Raw genomic sequence first — 17898 nt, 5'->3', positions numbered from 1 at the left:
AAGATTAGGCTTCAGTAACACAGTTCCAGACATTGATATATATGTAGAGTCTGTGGGCTTTACAGATACAGATACATACATGCACAAAGTATCTCTGTTGCTCAAACTTCAAGATATAACACCGACTCCAACTCAGTCACTTATATAGATGGGACTGGTCCATTGCCATAGCAACTTGCTTGACTCATTTTGCACCTGTCGCCTTACCTCATACATGGGGTGATTCGTGCCCATGAAGGAAATTAACCCTTTCCCAACCCCCACTTCCTCCAACCATTTCTGCACATTTTCTGAGTTTCTACAGACAATGCACATCCCAGAACACAGCTGTCCTACACCACCAGTTTGGCAGTCATTTGACTTTGAGCCTGGGGTGGTGGAGGTGACGATTTGGGGGGGGGGGCACCCGTTGAGGGTGGCAGAATGAGAGACAGATTTGACTCTGGGAGACCCAATCCATTTTGTGCTCCCTTCTATGAAACACCTGTGTCCCATGTTAATTACGGAGGGCTCGCCCTTGGGGATTCCACTTTGGGCTGGGGCTGTACATATCCCATAGTTTCAAACGAGGTGCCGAGGGAGAGGCTTTGAGCTTTGGTACGTGATCTCCTGGTGCACAGCTGTTGTGTTCCTGGGAGGGGCGCCATGCTGTGCCTTCCATGCTTTGCAGGTTGCTCAGAGATCCAACTCCCAGGTCCTTTTGTTTCCACCACGGGCTGGATTTTGCCACCAGGAGCCCTGCCCAGCTTTTAGGCAGGCCTCCAACGGCAGCACTGCCCCACCTTGAGGGAGCTCAGCGAAGGAATTCCGCTGCAGGGCGTTCCTCCTTAGGCTGGCTGACACAAAAGGGAACACCCACCCGCTGGGTGCTGACAGACTCCTGCCAGGACAGCAGCCGAGGCTGCAGCTTACAAATTGGGAGAAGCAAGCTTCGCGTTCTCTGCATACAAAGCCAGCACCAGTTCAGTCCAATGGAAGGAGTGACTCAGAGCAATGGAAGGTTCAGCCACAGACTCAGCAACATCTTATAATCCTGCCTCAACCTGGATCCTTGGGCAGGTCTGGTGGCGCCATGGTGCACTGATTCTTTTATTTATTGTGTTCTGCATATGGTTTTTCAGCTCCTGCCTTTCAGCATCAAAGTCGGTCATAAGGAGCTGTTTTACAGCTGGGCTGTGTACTCACCATATGTGTAAAGCATATGGCTTTAATAAAGGTAAAGGTAAAGGGACCCCTGGCCATTAGGTTCAGTCGTGGCCGACTCTGGGGTTGCGGCGCTCATCTCGCTTTATTGGCCCAGGGAGCCGGCGTACAGCTTCCGGGTCATGTGGCCAGCATGACTAAGCCGCTTCTGGCGAACCAGAGCAGCACACGGAAACACCATTTACCTTCCCACCGGAGTGGTACCTATTTATCTACTTGCACTTTGATATGCTTTCGAACTGCTAGGTTGGCAGGAGCAGGGACCAAACAACAGGAGCTCACCCCGTCGCGGGGATTCGAACCGCCGACCTTCTGATCAGCAAGTCCTAGGCTCTGTGGTTTAACCCACAGCACCACCCGCGTCCCTTATGGCTTCAATAGCCCCCCCCCCAAATAACTGCAGTTTACCCCTCACAGAGCTACGGTTCCCAGCACACTTAACAAAACTACACTCTAGATCAGGCACAGGCAAACTCTGTCCCTCCAGATGTTTGGGACTACAATTCCCATCAACCCTAACTAACAGGACCAGTGGTCAGTGATGATAGGAATTGTAGTCCCAAACATCTGGAGGGCCTATGCCTGCTCTAGATCCCTGCTCAGTAAGACTGATAACGTCTAGTAGGAGGGGATTGACTGTGTGGGCCCAGGGGATGTTCAGTGCCTCACCGTGAGAAGAAGTTATGCCATCAGGAGCAAGTCAGCAGTAAACCACACAAAGTAAGTGGAGTTAACTCTTTATCTGAAGAAACAGGATCTGCTCAGGAGTGTCAGGCCTAATGAACACAGCAACTCTTCTTCAGTAAGGCCTGCCAGTATGAAGCAGTTGCAGACACTGAAGGCCCCCACCTTCTCACAGCTGCCTAAGTCTCTTCCTCTCCAGAGCTTTCCCCAAGCAATCTGAGACTGAGTGTCTGCCTTTGCTCCTCCCGCTCCATGCTTATTCTGGGAGACAAGTGGGGAGGGGAGCTTGTCGCAGCAGCAAGAGGAGACACCTGTTCCTCTTCACAAACTGGACCCCTCTTGGCCTCCCTCCTCTCCTGCTTCAGCTTCAGCTTCTAATTCTGTACTTCATTCCGCCACAGACTCTCCCTGCTCACTAAGCCCTGTTACCTCTTCGGCTTCCAACACATCCTCTTCCCGGTTTTCTCCACTCATCATCGTCCCACCACCAATCCCCTGGCTCTGAGACTTCTTCCCTTGGGGGTTCCCCAGCCAGTGCCTCCCAGCATTCCTCTGTGTCTAGCCAGTGCCTGACATATGCCCACTGCTTTGAAAGACGTGGTGATGGCCTGGGACTCGGGCTTGGACTCGGAACCAGAGGAGTCTCAGTCATCACCAGATCCTTTGCCTCAGGTAGCATCTGAACTAAGTCTGGGGCCTGATCCTGAAGAGTCCCAGTCTGCACAGGTTCCCCTGCAACAAACACCAGCTGGGCTGAGTCAGGGGCCTGAGCCTGCCCTGGCTCCAGATGTGGGGATTCCCTCGTTGCCTCCAGCTGGGCCATCACTTACAGCTGCTCCACTACCGGTTTGGTCAGGGGAGGCTGAGGCGGCCCCTGGGTCTAGTAACCCACCGACGTCTCCCGAGCTGCAGAGACTAAGGTCTGAGAGAAGGAGAGACCTGAGTACTCGCAGGAGGAGTGCTCGCCTTTGGGCAAAACAGGGAGGTGAGTCGCCAGGGGATTAGGACTGGCCGTTACCCTGACGAAGATAAAAGGCTGTCGGACCCTGCCCCAGGTTGCGGGAGCAACATTGCTGTATGCCAGACCCTGGACCTGTCCTTGTCTGGTTTCCTACCTCGTGTCCTGCCTTGGCCCTGTCGGACTGACTCCTTGCGGAACCTTCGGATTCTGAACTGGTCCTGGACCGCATTTCACGAGTTACCCCTGGGCCCAGCACAGATGTGGTGATGTGGGCGTTCCTCCCTGGATCCAGAGATTTTGCAAAACTACTGTCCAGATTCTAATATTCCTTTATTGGGCAAGGTGATTGAGAAGGTAGCGGCCAGTCAGCTGCGGGTATCCTTGGTGGAAGCAGATGATCTGATTTCAGCCTTACTCATTAATTACCTGAATTGGGGGAGAGTTCTCCTTGCTGTCTCAGGTTTTGATACCATGGCGTTCTTCCAGAGTGACTCAGGGAAGTGGGAGTTGGTTCTGCTGCTACCTGCAGGGTCACTACCAGAAAGTAGCACTAAGAACTTGTTGCTTGGCTCCATGGCTTTTGGGCTGTGGGGGTCCCAAAAGGATCCATTCTGTCTCCTGTGCAATAGGAGATATGAAACCATTGTGGATTTGGACCATGGTGTCGTCATTATGATATGCATCTCTATCTCTCCGTTCCATCAGAATCAGGAAAGGCTGTGAAGGTGTTGACCTGTCTGGAGGCACTGATAAGACTGGATGCAGGGGGCAATAAACTGAGGCTGATGGAAGTGTTGTGGGTAGGTGGTTCCTATGTCCAAGAATGAGGTGTATGACATCTTTCTGGGAGGGGCTGCACTCCCCCTTTAAATATCAGGATTGTAGTACTCCTAGATTTGGACTTGTTGCTAGAATCTCAAGCAGCTTCTGTGGCGAGGAGTACTTAAGCCTAGCTTTGGTTGTTCCTGGACTGGGTTGGCTTGACCTCAGTTGGCCATGCTCTCGTGATCTTCTGCTTGCACTACTGTAATGCGCTGCCCTTGAAGATAGTCCAGAGGCTGCAGTTAGTGAAGAATGTGGCTGTTGGGTTGATAAGTGGGGCAGCCCAATGGGACCATGTGGCTCTGGTTCTGAAAGTGCTCCACTAGGTGCCAGTGAGCTACGAGATGAAATTCAGCATGTTGGTTGGTTGGTTGGTTGGTTGGCATCCATCTGTCTTGGGAGACAATGGAGGAGTGTGCCTTTGGGCATGGAGTCAAACTGTTGGAAGATCACGGTGCCTGCTGTGGCTTAGTAGCATTCTATAAGGCCTTAATGGCTTGGGACCCAATTTCTTAAAAAGGTTTTCCCCAGCACCAATCATCTTGGACTGTATGACTGGCAGGTGAGGCTGCCCAGTTGACAGGGCCTTTTCAGTGGCAGTTCTTCGGTTGTGGGATGTGCCCCCTGCCCCAGTGAGGCACGCTTGTCTCCATCATTGCAAACTTTCAGGAGGAATGTTTAACCAGGAATTTGGTGGCTGAAGAATACTGTTCCTGGCAACTCCAAGATCATTGGATAGAAGAATGTTGTTGTTGTTGTTGTTGTTTAAGTGTAACTGCTTTTAGATGTTTGCTTTCAGACTCTTTTAACTGTTTTAACTGTTTTTGGTTTGTTTTTGTTTTTAAATTGTGTATCTGTTTGCCCCTCAGGGTTCCTTGGGGAGGAAGGGCGGGATATAAATTCAATAAACAAACAGGAAAGTGTGACATGCCATATAAGTTATGTGTTTTGGCCTTTGTCAGTCAATGATAGCGCAAGTCACACAAATATACCTGTGGATCAGTTCCAGTGATATCACTAGGGGTGAGCCATACTCCCCAAATATCACAACTTCCTATTCTGTGAACTGTTCACCTTAAAAAAAAAAAATCAGCTCCTTACTGGATTTCTTGAGAGACTGATGGTGAAACTACATGCTACATTAGCGAGGTAGCTGTGCCTTGAAGCAAAAGTTTGTTGTGTTAACACAATTTCCAGTGCAGAACTCCTGATCCAGGCATTAGTATCAGGGAGTAGAGTTTAACCTTTTCTTCCTTCGGTGTTCATCATCAGCATCATCATAAATTTTATTGCACTAGCCAAAGGCCACGGCATCATTCACAATGGGAACAAAAAGAAAAGCAACAATAAGCCTAAAAACTATGAAAATATCAGGCACTGCAGATAGAATAAACCACAATCACTTCTCCTAAAAATTATTTGTTGCATACGATAGAATAGCAAGGGGTTCTCAGGCAGAATGTACCAGTTTAAATGTCCAAATCACCTTTGCAATTGACTGCTATTTTATCTAGTTCTTTTCTTCTGATCTTCTGATCTTCTTAGCTGCCAATGCATATAGTGCTACTTTATAAGTTATAAAGTCATCAGTATCACTCAGCAGCCATTTCACCCTTTCTGCCCTGTTCGCGTGTGTTCTGTTCGTGAGCAGGGGTTTTATAAATCGGCCTCTTGGTTCTATATATAGCGGGCATTGCAATAAATAGTGGTACAGGTCCTCTACGCAAGGTTGCCCACACAGACAAAGTCTCTCCTTCTACTGTACTTTGCCATAATGACCATCCACCACCGCCGAGGGCATCAATTGGAATTGGAATTCTGTAAAAGCGATTCTTACCCGGCAAGTGGGTTAGCCTACGGCACCCGGTATTCCTAGGCGGTCTCCCATCTAAGTTCTAACCAGGTCAAACCCTGCTTAGCTTCCAAGATCAGACAAGATCGGGCGTGTTCAGGGTAGTATGGCCGTAGACGTCCTTGGTGGTCCTAATTCAGACTGAGGCCTATGTGTTTACCATTTGAATTGGGTGGGGAAAGCTCCCTCTGAAGTGAATGGAATTTTCTTCTCAGTAAACATGCAGAGGCTCAGCCCATCCTACAGCTTGACTGTTTTCATTTGAATGGGGGAAAGCTGGCTGTGGGAGCTGTTGACTGGCTAGTACCTATGACGTTAATGCTTACAGGGACAGATCATTAGTTGAACAGTATCTGAAGTCAGAAAAAAGCCAAGCTGGCTGCCTGTCTGGCTGCCTGCCTGAAGTATATACAGAAGGTAAAGTCTGATGGGCAAACAAACATTAATGGTTGCTCACACAAATGCAGACCCTTCAAATGTCCCTATTTTCAAAGGACAGTCCTGGATTTACAGAAGCCATCCTGGTTTCTGATTTGATTTCAGAATGTCCTGCATTTCCTTGTTGTTGTTGTTGTCGTTTAGTCGTGTCCGACTCTTCGTGACCCCATGGACCAGAGCACGCCAGGCACTCCTGTCTTCCACTGCCTCCCGCAGTTTGGTCAAACTCATGCTGGTAGCTTCGAGAACACTGTCCAACCATCTCATCCTCTGTCGTCCCCTTCTCCTTGTGCCCTCCATCTTTCCCAACATCAGGGTCTTTTCCAGAGAGTCTTCTCTTCTCATGAAGTGGCCAAAGTATTGGAGCCTCAGCTTCAGGATCCGTCCTTCCAGTGAGCACTCAGGGCTGATTTCCTTCAGAATTGATAGGTTGGATCTTCTTGCAGTCCATGGGACTCTCAAGAGTCTCCTCCAGCACCATACAGTGGTGCCTCGCAAGACGAAATTAATCCGTTCCGCGAGTCTCTTCGTCTTGCGAAGCACGGCTATTAGCGGCTTAGCGGCTATTAGCGGCTTAGCGGCTTAGCGGCTATTAACGGCTTAGCGGCTTTAAGAAAAAGGAAACAAACTCGCAAGAACTCGTAAGACGTTTCGTCTTGCGAAGCAAGCCCATAGGGAAATTCGTCTTGCGGAACGACTCAAAAAACAGAAAACTCTTTCGTCTTGCGCGTTTTTCATTTTGCGAGGCATTCGTCTTGCGAGGTACCACTGTAATTCAAAAGCATCAATTCTTCGGCGATCAGCCTTCTTTATGGTCCAGCTTTCACTTACATACATGTCCCTATTTTTATCAGAGAAATGTTGGAGGGTTTGGAGTTATGCGACCCCCGAGCCAAGGAGATAAGTAACTATACAACCTTTGGAAGACATCTGAAGGCAGCCCTCTATAGGGAAGTTGTTGAATGTTGAATGTTTTATTATGTTTTTATATGTGTTGAAAGCTGCCCAGAGTGGCTGGGGCAACCCAGGCAGATGGGTGGGGTATAAATAATAAAATGGTGGTGGTGGTGATGGAATAGGACGTCCCTATTTTCATCAGAGAAATGTTGGACAGTATGCAACTGTGTAAGGCAATTTGTGCCGAAATTGTATTTGTGTTGTTGGCAGAGAAAGTGCTGTGATTTATGGCCCAAACTAGAAATTATGGGGAAGTGTGACTTCTGCTGACCTGTATCTTTCCAGCAACATCTAGTAAAAGGAAATGTGTGATGTAACATAATTGGAAGGCTGGATGAATCTCTCAGTTTCGGTGTGCCTTAGTTTCTCATTTTTGCAATCTTAAGTTCAGGCAGCATTTCCCCAATGAAAAAAAAAAGCATAAGCACTTTCACAAACATTTCTCCTAATATAGTCCCTTAGTGAAAATAACGTGCAAAAATGCGTTAATATCATACAGATTTCTGTGTGCACTTTTCTGCAATGTATACATTTTGTACACATTTTTTCTAAGAAGGAGGCAGCTATGCGTTTCCTATACTGTCTAATTTGGACTATCTTATGTCTGCCTTCACCCAAGGATGGACTTTGCTGACAAAAGACAGGTATAATTTCTCATTTGCCGGATTTTCATCCAATCTCATTTTTGAAATGTGTTGCAAAATGTGACAGTTTCCTAACTGTTACAAATGCAGGATACTGCAGATTCCTAGATGCTTGCAGTGTAGAAAAGACTAATTGCTTTATTAAGATTGCTACTGCCCCATTCCCCTATAAAGTGGTACCTCGGGTTACATACGCTTCAGGTTACAGACTCCGCTAGCCCAGGAATACTGCTTCAGGATAAGAACAGAAATCGGGCTCCGGAGGCACGGCAGCAGCAGGAGGCCCCATTAGCTAAAGTAGTGCTTCAGGTTAAGAACAGTTTCAGGTTAAGAACGGACCTCCGGAATGAATTAAGTACTTAACCTGAGGTACCACTGTAAATGCACTCCCACAGATTTAGACACATGTCATGGAGCATGACCGGATTGTTGTTGTTTAGTCGTTTAGTCGTGTCCAACTCTTCGTGACCCCATGGACCAGAGCACGCCAGGCACTCCTGTCTTCCACTGCCTCCCACAGTTTGGTCAGACTCATGTTTTAGCTTCGAGAACACTGTCCAACCATCTCGTCCTCTGTCGTCCCCTTCTTCTTGTGCCCTCAATCTTTCCCAACATCAGGGCCTCTTCTCATGAGGTGGCCAAAGTATTGGAGCCTCAGCTTCAGGATCTGTCCTTCCAGTGAGCACTCAGGGCTGATTTCCTGAAGAATGGAGAGGTTTGATCTTGCAGTCCATGGGACTCTCAAGAGTCTCCTCCAGCACCATAATTCAAAAGCATCAATTCTTCGGCGATCAGCCTTCTTTATGGTCCAGCTCTCACTTCCATACATCACTACTGGGAAAACCATGGCTTTAACTATACGGACCTTTGTTGGTAAGGTGATGTCTCTGCTTTTTAAGATGCTGATGACCGGATTATAATGGCGCAATTATAGCAATTGCACCAGGGACAATGTCTGCAAGATTCTGAGCTTTTTCTCTTTTCTTTTCAAAGTACTTTTCTAGCCCTCCTGGAAATAAAGTTATAAAGCAAAATGTGCAGGTAATGAAGCAACTTTTATAAGTTGAGACAGCCTGTCTGCTCCTGCCTTTCAATATTTTTAGCCATTGAGTGAAGTCACAGCTGTGATCAATGAATGATTTGTTTGGACACCAGGCCATAGAAATCGCTGAAGTCCCCCCTGCCTTTAGTGCATTTTTCTTTCATACTTCTTATTTTCTAGTCATTGGATTGCTGTAGTGTGATCACCCTCCGTCCCTCTCTAGTAATCAGGTTTCATCTATCTTTCTTATGATGGCTTCATCAGAGATCAGGTCCTAGATGTTATTTTCTGCAAATACTACTACACAATGAGTAGATGTTGTTGTTTATTAAATTTGTGTACCACCCTTCATCTGAAGATCACAGGGTGGTTCACAACATAAAAATACAAAACGACAACACAAAAGACATAATAAAACAAAAACAAACCAGTAAACCGCCCCCCACCAAACACATTAAAAAGACCATAGGATGTTAATCCGCCAAAGGCCTGGTTATTGAGAAGTGTTTTCACCTGGCGCCTAAAGTTATGTAATGAAGTCGCCAGGTGAGCATCTCATGGGAGAACATTCCACAAGCGGGGAGCCACCATAGAAAAGGCCCTCCAGACCTCTCATGAATGGGGCACACAAAGAAGAGACTCAGATGATGACCACGGGTTCCAGGTCTGTTCATATGGGGAGAGGTGGTCCTTGAGGTCTTGCAGTCCTGAGCCATTTAAAGCTTTTAAGGTCAAAACCAGCGCTCTGAATTGGGCCCAGAAACTAACTGGCAGCCAGTGAAGTCAGGCCAGGATCCGTGTAATATGCTCAAACTGTCTTGCCCCGGTGAGCAGCCTGGCCTCTGGATTCTTCACCAGCTTAAGTCTCCAAACTGTATTCAGACACACGTATAATGTGTTGCGGTTGCGTGTTGAGACCTTTAACCCACCCCCTGAAATAAATTCAGACAAGACTCAAATTTTGGTTTGGTTTTTAGCAGAATTTAGGCCACAACTTTATTGATTACAGCAAGTGTATGGTTGCATAGGCTCTGGTTCGACTAGCTCCCTGCACCCTTGCAGGTAGCACTGACCCAGGGCACCAGCATAGGTCAGCCTAGGCTGAACACCTGGATAAGCGGAAAGCCGGGAACAGGCTATCTCCGCCACCCAAATGTCCTCCTGGACTCAGGCACGGGCACAACCCCTTCTCAGGGGTTGACCAAACCATCGAGTCCCTGGATTCCTTTAACGGAATACCCTTCACATAGGGATGGTGAGAGCGTTCTCCCATCCCTATCACCTGAACCAGAGCCTATCCGCAACCTTACAAGTTGTGACGATTTCCGGCAGGCGAAACCCAAATGGCAACAGCCAATCAGCCAAGTGGGGGAAATTCCTGCTGTGCCCCTGTCCCAACGACAGACGACACACGACGGCAGAGCAAGGTCAATCGCAAAATACCCTAAATGCAGGGAGAGGTGGGCGGGTGTTCCGATGCACGAGCCGAAAGAGGAAGCTCTGGGTCACGTGCATGGGCATAAATAGGTCTCTTGATCCATTAAGGCTGCGCCCCATTGGCCTGATTGAACCCTGCATCAAGGGACCTACCAATCGGGTGTTGTGGCTCTCCAAACGTACCCACCCACAACACAGGGTTAGGTTGCCAGGTCCCACCGCAACACATCCCCTCTTTAAGGGAGGACCTGATTAATCTAATCTATATGTTATCAGAGCGTAGGCCCCAGAAGTTAGGCTATACCTGTCCGGATAAGGGCGCAGCTGGGCCACCAGCAGAAGCTGATGGAAGGCACTCTGCACCGCTGTGGCCACTTGGCCCTCAAGTGGCACCAATGGATCCAAAAGCTGCATATCGGCTCCTTCAGAGGAAGTGTAACCCCATCAAGAGCAGGCCACCCCCATCAAGAGCAGGCCACCCCCATCCCTCCAGTCTAGGGAACCACCCACTCACATTGTCTCAGTCTCACCTGGATTGAGCTTCAGTTTGTTGGCTCCAATCCAGTCTATTACCAAGGCAAGCACACTGGCATCCAATTAAAGAGCACCGCCACCCAATCACAAAGGCAAAATGTGAAAACTTGCAGAGAGGATTAGGCATGCATACTGCTGCAAAAGGCACTGAAGTCTAGTTGTGCAGTGGTATATATGTCTTTCTGGAAAGTACTGTATTTTTCCGTGTATAAGACTAGGGTTTTCCCTAATAAATAATGTCAAAAATTAGGGGGCGTCTTATACACGGATAGTGTATCTCCCCATTTTCTTAAATCTGAGTCCTCCAAAATAGAGGGTGTCTTATACATGGGGCTGTCTTATAGACGGAAAAATATGGTAAGTTTCTTTGTGTACACTGAGGTTTCCTCCCAGGCAAGTGGGCACAGGTTTGCAGAATCAAAAGATAATGTTAACAACATTTATTAGAAATATTTATTTATTTTTTAAAGGATTTAAAGAATTCTGGTTTTGGCCAGCAGAAGGAAGTGTCCCACCCAGCTGCAAAACTTTCTACTCCTCCTTGGATTTTTTATTTACCATAGGATTTATCCAGTGCTATTTTTATAGAAAAAGAGGAGCCGGAACTCACAATGAACGCCTCCTTTGTTCTCTTAGGCTCACCTAAGAGGTGCTGGAACTGAGTTCTGGCTGGGGAAAACAAAACCCTGGTTTTATCTTTGGGGCAGAGCTTTGGAAAGTGGGAGCAGGTTTTATTCTTTTACTGGGCAATTAGTAAAAATAGTGGCCTTATGCTTTTCCTTACTATTTTACTTGAGAAAGCAAAGTAGGGGAAAAAAAGGGGGGGGTTGTTTTTAAAATGAAAGCACGTCACTCTGATTTCCAGTTTGGCAAAACGTTTTTTGTTTGTGTTTCGCTGCAAGTTCTGAAACCTGATGGGCTCGGCATATTTTTGTAGTTCCTGAAAGTTTATATCGTTCTAAACCTCATAGCGTTTAAGTTACCACAAGACATATTTTATGGTACCTTGTTTAATGCATTCCTGGGGGTGAGGGTTGGGCCCCCATTTTGGGAATTGCAACAGGACCCAAACCAGCTTTAACCTGGTTTTGACATGGAGGTAAAGTCAAATTCCATGGGAATCAATGGTCCAGATTCCCAGCGGTTATAAATCTGTCTGGTTCCTTTGATTTACAGGTGACCACACTAAAAAGACATCCATCATTTTCTAATGCCAGCTTCCTGGGAACTCTTTGTAAATTCTTTGTTTCATTCTGTTCTGCCAAATGTCTTCTTTATTTGATCTTGCTTGGCCAGCAGAAGGGAGTTTTTCCCCCCCTCTCCGCTCCCTGTAAAGCTTTCCACGGCTCCCCAAATTTGTGTTTACCAACCTCTCTGCGGTTGTGTTGCAAGGTGCAATGAGTTATTGCTTGTCAAAGTCGCCAAGTTTCTTGAAAGAAAGGCATTATTATTAAGCATAAGGCACTGTTATGGTTATGAGTCCTGCCTTGAAATCTTACAACGAGGTGAATCGCTTGTCACCGTGACTTGTCCAACTTGTTTTATCTATCATGTTGGTGGCTTCGTTTTTTTAATCCTAATCCAGCCCCATAAAGCATCAAATGTTCACAGTGATCATGCCACACAACCTGCTGTGAATGTCGCCCAGTGGAGGCGAGGGCTCCTCAGCTACAATCAGTACCTGCAGGTAAGAACTCTTTTACTTTTTAAAAACTGTGGATGGTTTTCGACAAGGAGGCAGAGGTTGACATTGCAACAGTTTGGATTCCCTGCCAGAGTTTGGGAGGCTGTTTCCACACCACCCCCCTCCAACTGGCTGTGCCTCTCTGGTTGTATAATTTGTATGAAAAGTAGACTTTCCTAGTAGGTGCTTTCTTTCTTTCTTGTTACTGGGAGAAAGTATTAAGGCAGCGAAAACGGCTGAGGAAAAAGCAAGAAGAGACCTTGCCCCTGGCTGGCACTCATTCAGTGGACTGACCACCCTCTGACTGCTGTATACATTTACAAGGGATATGGAAGTGTGACAGACATGTGAGAATGCATTGCCTCATCTCTCTCTCTCTCTCTCTCTCTCTCTCTCTCTCTCTCTGCTGCGGAGACTGCTGTCTGTATGGGATTTCAGGGGAGAGGAGCAGTTAAGAAAAGGAGAAAACGAGGCTGCGGTTTGGGGCACAGACACTGGGGTTCAAGCCCAAATTCACTGGGATTTCTTGTGTGAACACGTCAATGCTCTCACTGTACTGCATTTTACTACTGGATATAATGATTCCTTTATCTTTCTGTACAAATTCCCCCTCTGTTTAGGACTTTGCTATCTTTCCCCTGATAAATGAACACTTGCTTGTGACAACTGAGTTCTGCAAAGTCTCTGTGTCCAGGCTGTCTATATATGTTGAGCATCAAGTGTTTGGGAGCGGGGAAAACACAGGATTTATTTGTTTGTTTTATATCCTTGGCATTTGTTTTATTTGTTTCTTTCTTTCACAATATTGGCATACGATCCTACAGCAAAGCGGCTATCAAAAGAACAAGGAGTCTTTGCTTGTGAGCTTCAAAAGGCATCTGGGCTGCTGGATAGCCTTAAAACTGCTTTCTCGATTGCTGCTGCTGACATGATGTTCTGTTGAAACTATTATTGCAGTGATTTTCTCTGTGTGTTTTGAATTATTATATTGCAACGTTTCCTCATGAGGTCGTGAAAGTGTGTGGAAAAGAGGGCCTTAAACATTTTAAATAGTCTGAAGGACTGTTGCTGGAGTGGAAATGTTGAAGTAGATGGATGCCCGGATCGAGTCAGGCAGCCCTTGCGTTCTTAGGGTTTGGGATGTAGGATCCAGAGATTTTTCCTCGAGGAAGGACTGTCTATTGCACAGATAAAACTGGTTCCCAGAATTCCAAGAACAATAGTTTGCCCCTAGGAAAAATGCTGTTCTACTTGTTCATCCAGAGGCATTTCTTATGGCACTTACGTTATGGTTGTGCACTGTTGGATTGTAAACCTCATGTGACTCTCATGCTTGGACTGTCTGGTAGCTTACGTTGCCTTATGTTGATTGGCTAGTCTTCTATTGTTTGGTTATCATTCTGCCCTCCATTGTTCAGCCCGGACACTGAGGTCCAGTGCCGAGGGCCTTCTGGCGGTTCCCTCGCTGCGAGAAGCCAAGTTACAGGGAACCAGGCAGAGGGCCTTCTCGGTAGTGGCACCCGCCCTGTGGAACACCCTCCCACCAGATGTCAAAGAGAAAATTAACTACCAAACTTTTAGAAGACATCTGAAGGCAGCCCTGTTTAGGGAAGCTTTTAATGTTTAATAGGTTATTGTATTTTAGTGTTTTGTTGGAAGCCGCCCAGAGTGGCTGGGGAAGCCTAGCCAGATGGGTGGGGTATAAATAAATTATTATTATTATTACTATTATTATTATTATCATCATTCCCTTTTCTAGTTATGTAGTGCATCCATAAATCCAGGTGTGCTGGAAAGCCAAAATGGGAGTGGGGAAGCTTAGGTAAGAGACACCCCCCCCTAAACTTTGCATGAAGGTTTGGGAGGACAGAAATATCCACCTGCCCTGCTACCCTGCCCTGCCCCACGGCCACCCGATGACTGGCCACGGGCTGCTTCTATGCTACGGCTTTGGTGCATTGGCAACAGAAAGCAGTGCAAGGCCACAGCTGGAGTTAAACAGAAGGGAAGCAAACACCTCCCCATGGTTGAATTAAGTCGTAAGGGAGGGCTGCACCTTTGCAGTTTGGAAAGCCACTGCCTTGCAGGAACTGCATTTCCCCAATTGGCTTGTGAATGTTGGAAGATTCAAGGCGGATCTTGAATGCACAATTAAGCAATGGAGGAAGTGATGGCCACCATGTTGGGTGGCCTTAAAAGAGGATTAGACTGTGGATGGCTATTTTCTGTATCCACAGTTGGAGTCAGCTATGCTTCTAAATGCCACAAGAGGGGAAAGGGGTCTTGTGTTCGAATCCTGATTGCTGGTTTTGCCCAAGCAACCGTTCAGCCACCTTGAGAGAAGAACGCTGGATCTAGCAGGCTGTCCTTACCTTATGGTTTTTAGGACTGTCAAGTAAAAATAGCGCACATCCTTAACACACGTCAATTGAATCATTCGGCTTTATCAGAGAGCTTACTTATGAGAGAGTTTCAGCAATTCAGTGCAATCCTCGCAGTGCTGTGCTATTAGCTCCCTTCCTTTCTTTTTCCTCGCCCTTTCCATTCATCTTCCTTCTGTCTCATGGCTTTCTTCCTCTCCTTTCTTCCTCAGTATCTTTGAAGTCTAGTCCTGAGGGGAAGGCTTAACAAACTCTACAAACTTCAAAACCTAAACAAGAAAATGAGCCGAAGCCATAGGGTACAAAAGTTGCTCTTCCATCTTAACCACAGGCTTAAATCCTCAGGATCCAATCTACCATGCACACCGTTCGGCTTAGACCTATAATTGCAATTTTATTTTTTTAATTGCATGGAGAAGCGGAAAGCTCTAATTGCTTTGCCATGTTGCCTGTTCATCACCATCTTTTGTTTTATTGCTGCCCGCAGCTCTGTTGCCCAGCAGGACAGAGATAGGTCAGGCAGCAGAGCGCATAAAGTATGAGAGGATATGATGGAAAGTCAGTCTGGCTGCTCCAAAGTCACTACTCATTTAGCCTATTTCCACCACTGTAAGCAATAAAAGGTAAAGGGACCCCTGACCATTAGGTCCAGTCGTGGCCGACTCTGGGGTTGCGACGCTCATCCTCCTGTGATGAGGCTACATTTTAATATTTTAATGTTCCAATATTTTAATGTTGTATTTTATTTTTTGTTTTTAAGTTGTAATCATTCATCTTGTTTTTATTATTGCTTGTAAGCCGCTCTGAGCCCGGCCTTGGCTGGGGAGGGCGGGGTATAAATAAAAAATTATTATTATTATTATTATTATTATTATTATTATTATCTCGCTTTACTGGCTGAGGGAGCCGGCGTACAGCTTCCGGGTCATGTGGCCAGCATGACTAAGCAACTTCTGGCAAATGGGAGCTTTGGGATTGATGAAATATATGCAACAAGAAATGAATTGAAGAAATGAATGTTTGAACTGGGCCAAAACAAACAAGATGAACTTTAACAGGGAGAAGTGTAAAGTATTGCACTTGGGCAAAAAAAATGAGAGGCACAAATACAAGATGGGTGACACCTGGCTTGAGAGCAGTACATGTGAAAAGGATCTAGGAGTCTTGGTTGACCACAAACTTGACATGAGCCAACAGTGTGACGCGGCAGCTAAAAAAGCCAATGCAATTCTGGGCTGCATCAATAGGAGTATAGCATCTAGATCAAGGGAAGTAATAGTGCCACTGTATTCTGCTCTGGTCAGACCTCACCTGGAGTACTGTGTCCAGTTCTGGGCACCACAGTTCAAGAAGGACACTGACAAACTGGAACGGGTCCAGAGGAGGGCAACCAAAATGGTCAAAGGCCTGGAAACAATGCCTTATGAGGAACGGCTAAGGGAGCTGGGCATGTTTAGCCTGGAGAAGAGGAGGCTAAGGGGTGATATGATAGCCATGTTCAAATATATAAAAGGCTGTCATATAGAGGAGGGAGAAAGGTTGTTTTCTGCTGCTCCAGAGAAGCGGACATGGAGCAATGGATCCAAACTACAAGAAAGAAGATTCCACCTAAACATTAGGAAGAACTTCCTGACAGTAAGAGCCGTTCGACAGTGGAATTTGCTGCCAAGGAGTGTGGTGGAGTCTCCTTCTTTGGAGGTCTTTAAGCAGAGGCTTGACAACCACATGTCAGGAGTGCTCTGATGGTGTTTCCTGCTTGGCAGGGGGTTGGACTCGATGGCCCTTGTGGTCTATTCCAACTCTATGATTCTATGAATCAATTTGAGTTACACGGCTCAGATTGGGTCTACTAGACCCAACACTTTTAAGCAATATGGACAAAACCTGTTTCTGGGGCCGCTCTGGGATTGGGGGCCTGAAGCTTAAGCATCATTAGTTTCCTAGTAGATCTGCCCCTGCTTCCCAATCCCACCAGAGAAGTGAGAAGCTGCTGCCACGTCTTCCATGGTAGCAGGGACCCACCACCGAAATCTGAAAGTTGCCACTGTGAGAACCCTGTAAGCAGGACTTTGGCAGGGACAAGGCAACAGCTGGTGAGCCAGTGTGGTGTAGTGGTTAAGAGCGGTAGTCTCGTAATCTGGTGAACTGGGTTCGATTCCCCACTCCTCCACATGCAGCTGCTGGGTGACCTTGGGCCAGTCATACTTCTCTGAAGTCTCTCAGCCCCACTCACCTCGCAGAGTGTTTTTTGTGGGGGAGGAAGGGAAAGGAGAATGTTAGCCGCTTTGAGACTCCTGAAGGGGAGTTAAAGGCGGGATATCAAATCCAAACTCTTCTTCTTCTTCTTCTTCTTCTTCTTCTTCTTCTTCTTCTTCTTCTTACTGCTCTCACCTCAGGTGACAAAATCGGACATGCAGACCTTGGTAAACATTATTCTAATACGAATGCAAATGAAATCCACCATTAGTACAGTGGTACCTTGGGTTACATACGCTTCAGGTTACAGACTCTGCTAACCCAGAAATAGTACCTCGGGTTAAGAACTTTGCTTCAGGATGAGAACAAAAATCGCACGCTGGCGGTGCAGCAGCAGCAGGAGGCCTCATTAGCTAAAGTGGTGCTTCAGGTTAAGAACAGATTCAGGTTAAGAACGGACCTCCAGAACGAATTAAGTTCTTAACCCCCAGGTACCACTGTATATCCATATTGCAGTGAGCAGGCATTCTGCTTCAGATAGTGTGGGCTATGCCAGCCCTACATAGCAGACTAGTAAAGGTAAAGGTAAAGGTAAAGGACCCCTGACAGTTAAATCCAGTTGCAGACGACTCTGGGGTTGCGGCGCTCATCTTGCTTTACAGACCGAGGGAGCCAGCGTTTGTCCGCAGGCAGTTTTTCCGGGTCATGTGGCCAGCATGACTAAGCCGTTTTTGGCGAAACCAGAGCAGTGCACGGAAACGCTGTTTACCTTCCCACTGGAGCGGTACCTATTTATCTACTTGCACTTGGACGTGCTTTCGAACTGCTAGGTGGGCAGGAGCAGGGACCGAGCAACGGGAGCTCACCCCGTCACGGGGATTCGAACCACCGACCTTCTGATCGGCAAGCCCAAGAGGCTCAGTGGTTTAGACCACAGCGCCACCTGCGTCCTTACATAGCAGTCTAGTGTTGCTGTATTGATGTTGTAGGAGTGAGGACTATGGGGTAGCTCAGGGTTCCAACATGGGGCCTTTGGCAAGCGCAGTTAGCCTTGAGGCAAGGC

At 47.0% G+C, this 17898-nt stretch overlaps 1 protein-coding gene and 1 long non-coding RNA gene across 4 annotated transcripts in view; one reads left to right on the top strand and one right to left on the bottom strand.

Annotated features, from left to right (window-relative positions):
• LOC308460687 overlaps positions 1–17898 on the bottom strand; it is a 197869-nt gene that overhangs the window by 60155 nt on the left and 119816 nt on the right. The window lies entirely within an intron of this gene.
• LOC308460467 (transmembrane protease serine 11A-like) overlaps positions 11882–17898 on the top strand; it is a 66176-nt gene continuing 60159 nt past the window's right edge. For all 3 annotated transcript variants that reach the window (XM_080976914.1, XM_080976913.1, XM_080976912.1), the window contains exon 1: positions 11882–12261. The gene's annotated coding sequence lies outside the window, so the exon portion shown is untranslated. The remainder of the gene's footprint in view (positions 12262–17898) is intronic.

This window comes from Podarcis pityusensis, assembly GCF_964106645.2.
Source record: "Podarcis pityusensis genome assembly, chromosome: 13".
In the NCBI taxonomy this organism is placed as follows: Eukaryota; Metazoa; Chordata; class Lepidosauria; order Squamata; family Lacertidae; genus Podarcis; species Podarcis pityusensis.
This window is presented reverse-complemented; position numbering and strand designations above follow the sequence as displayed.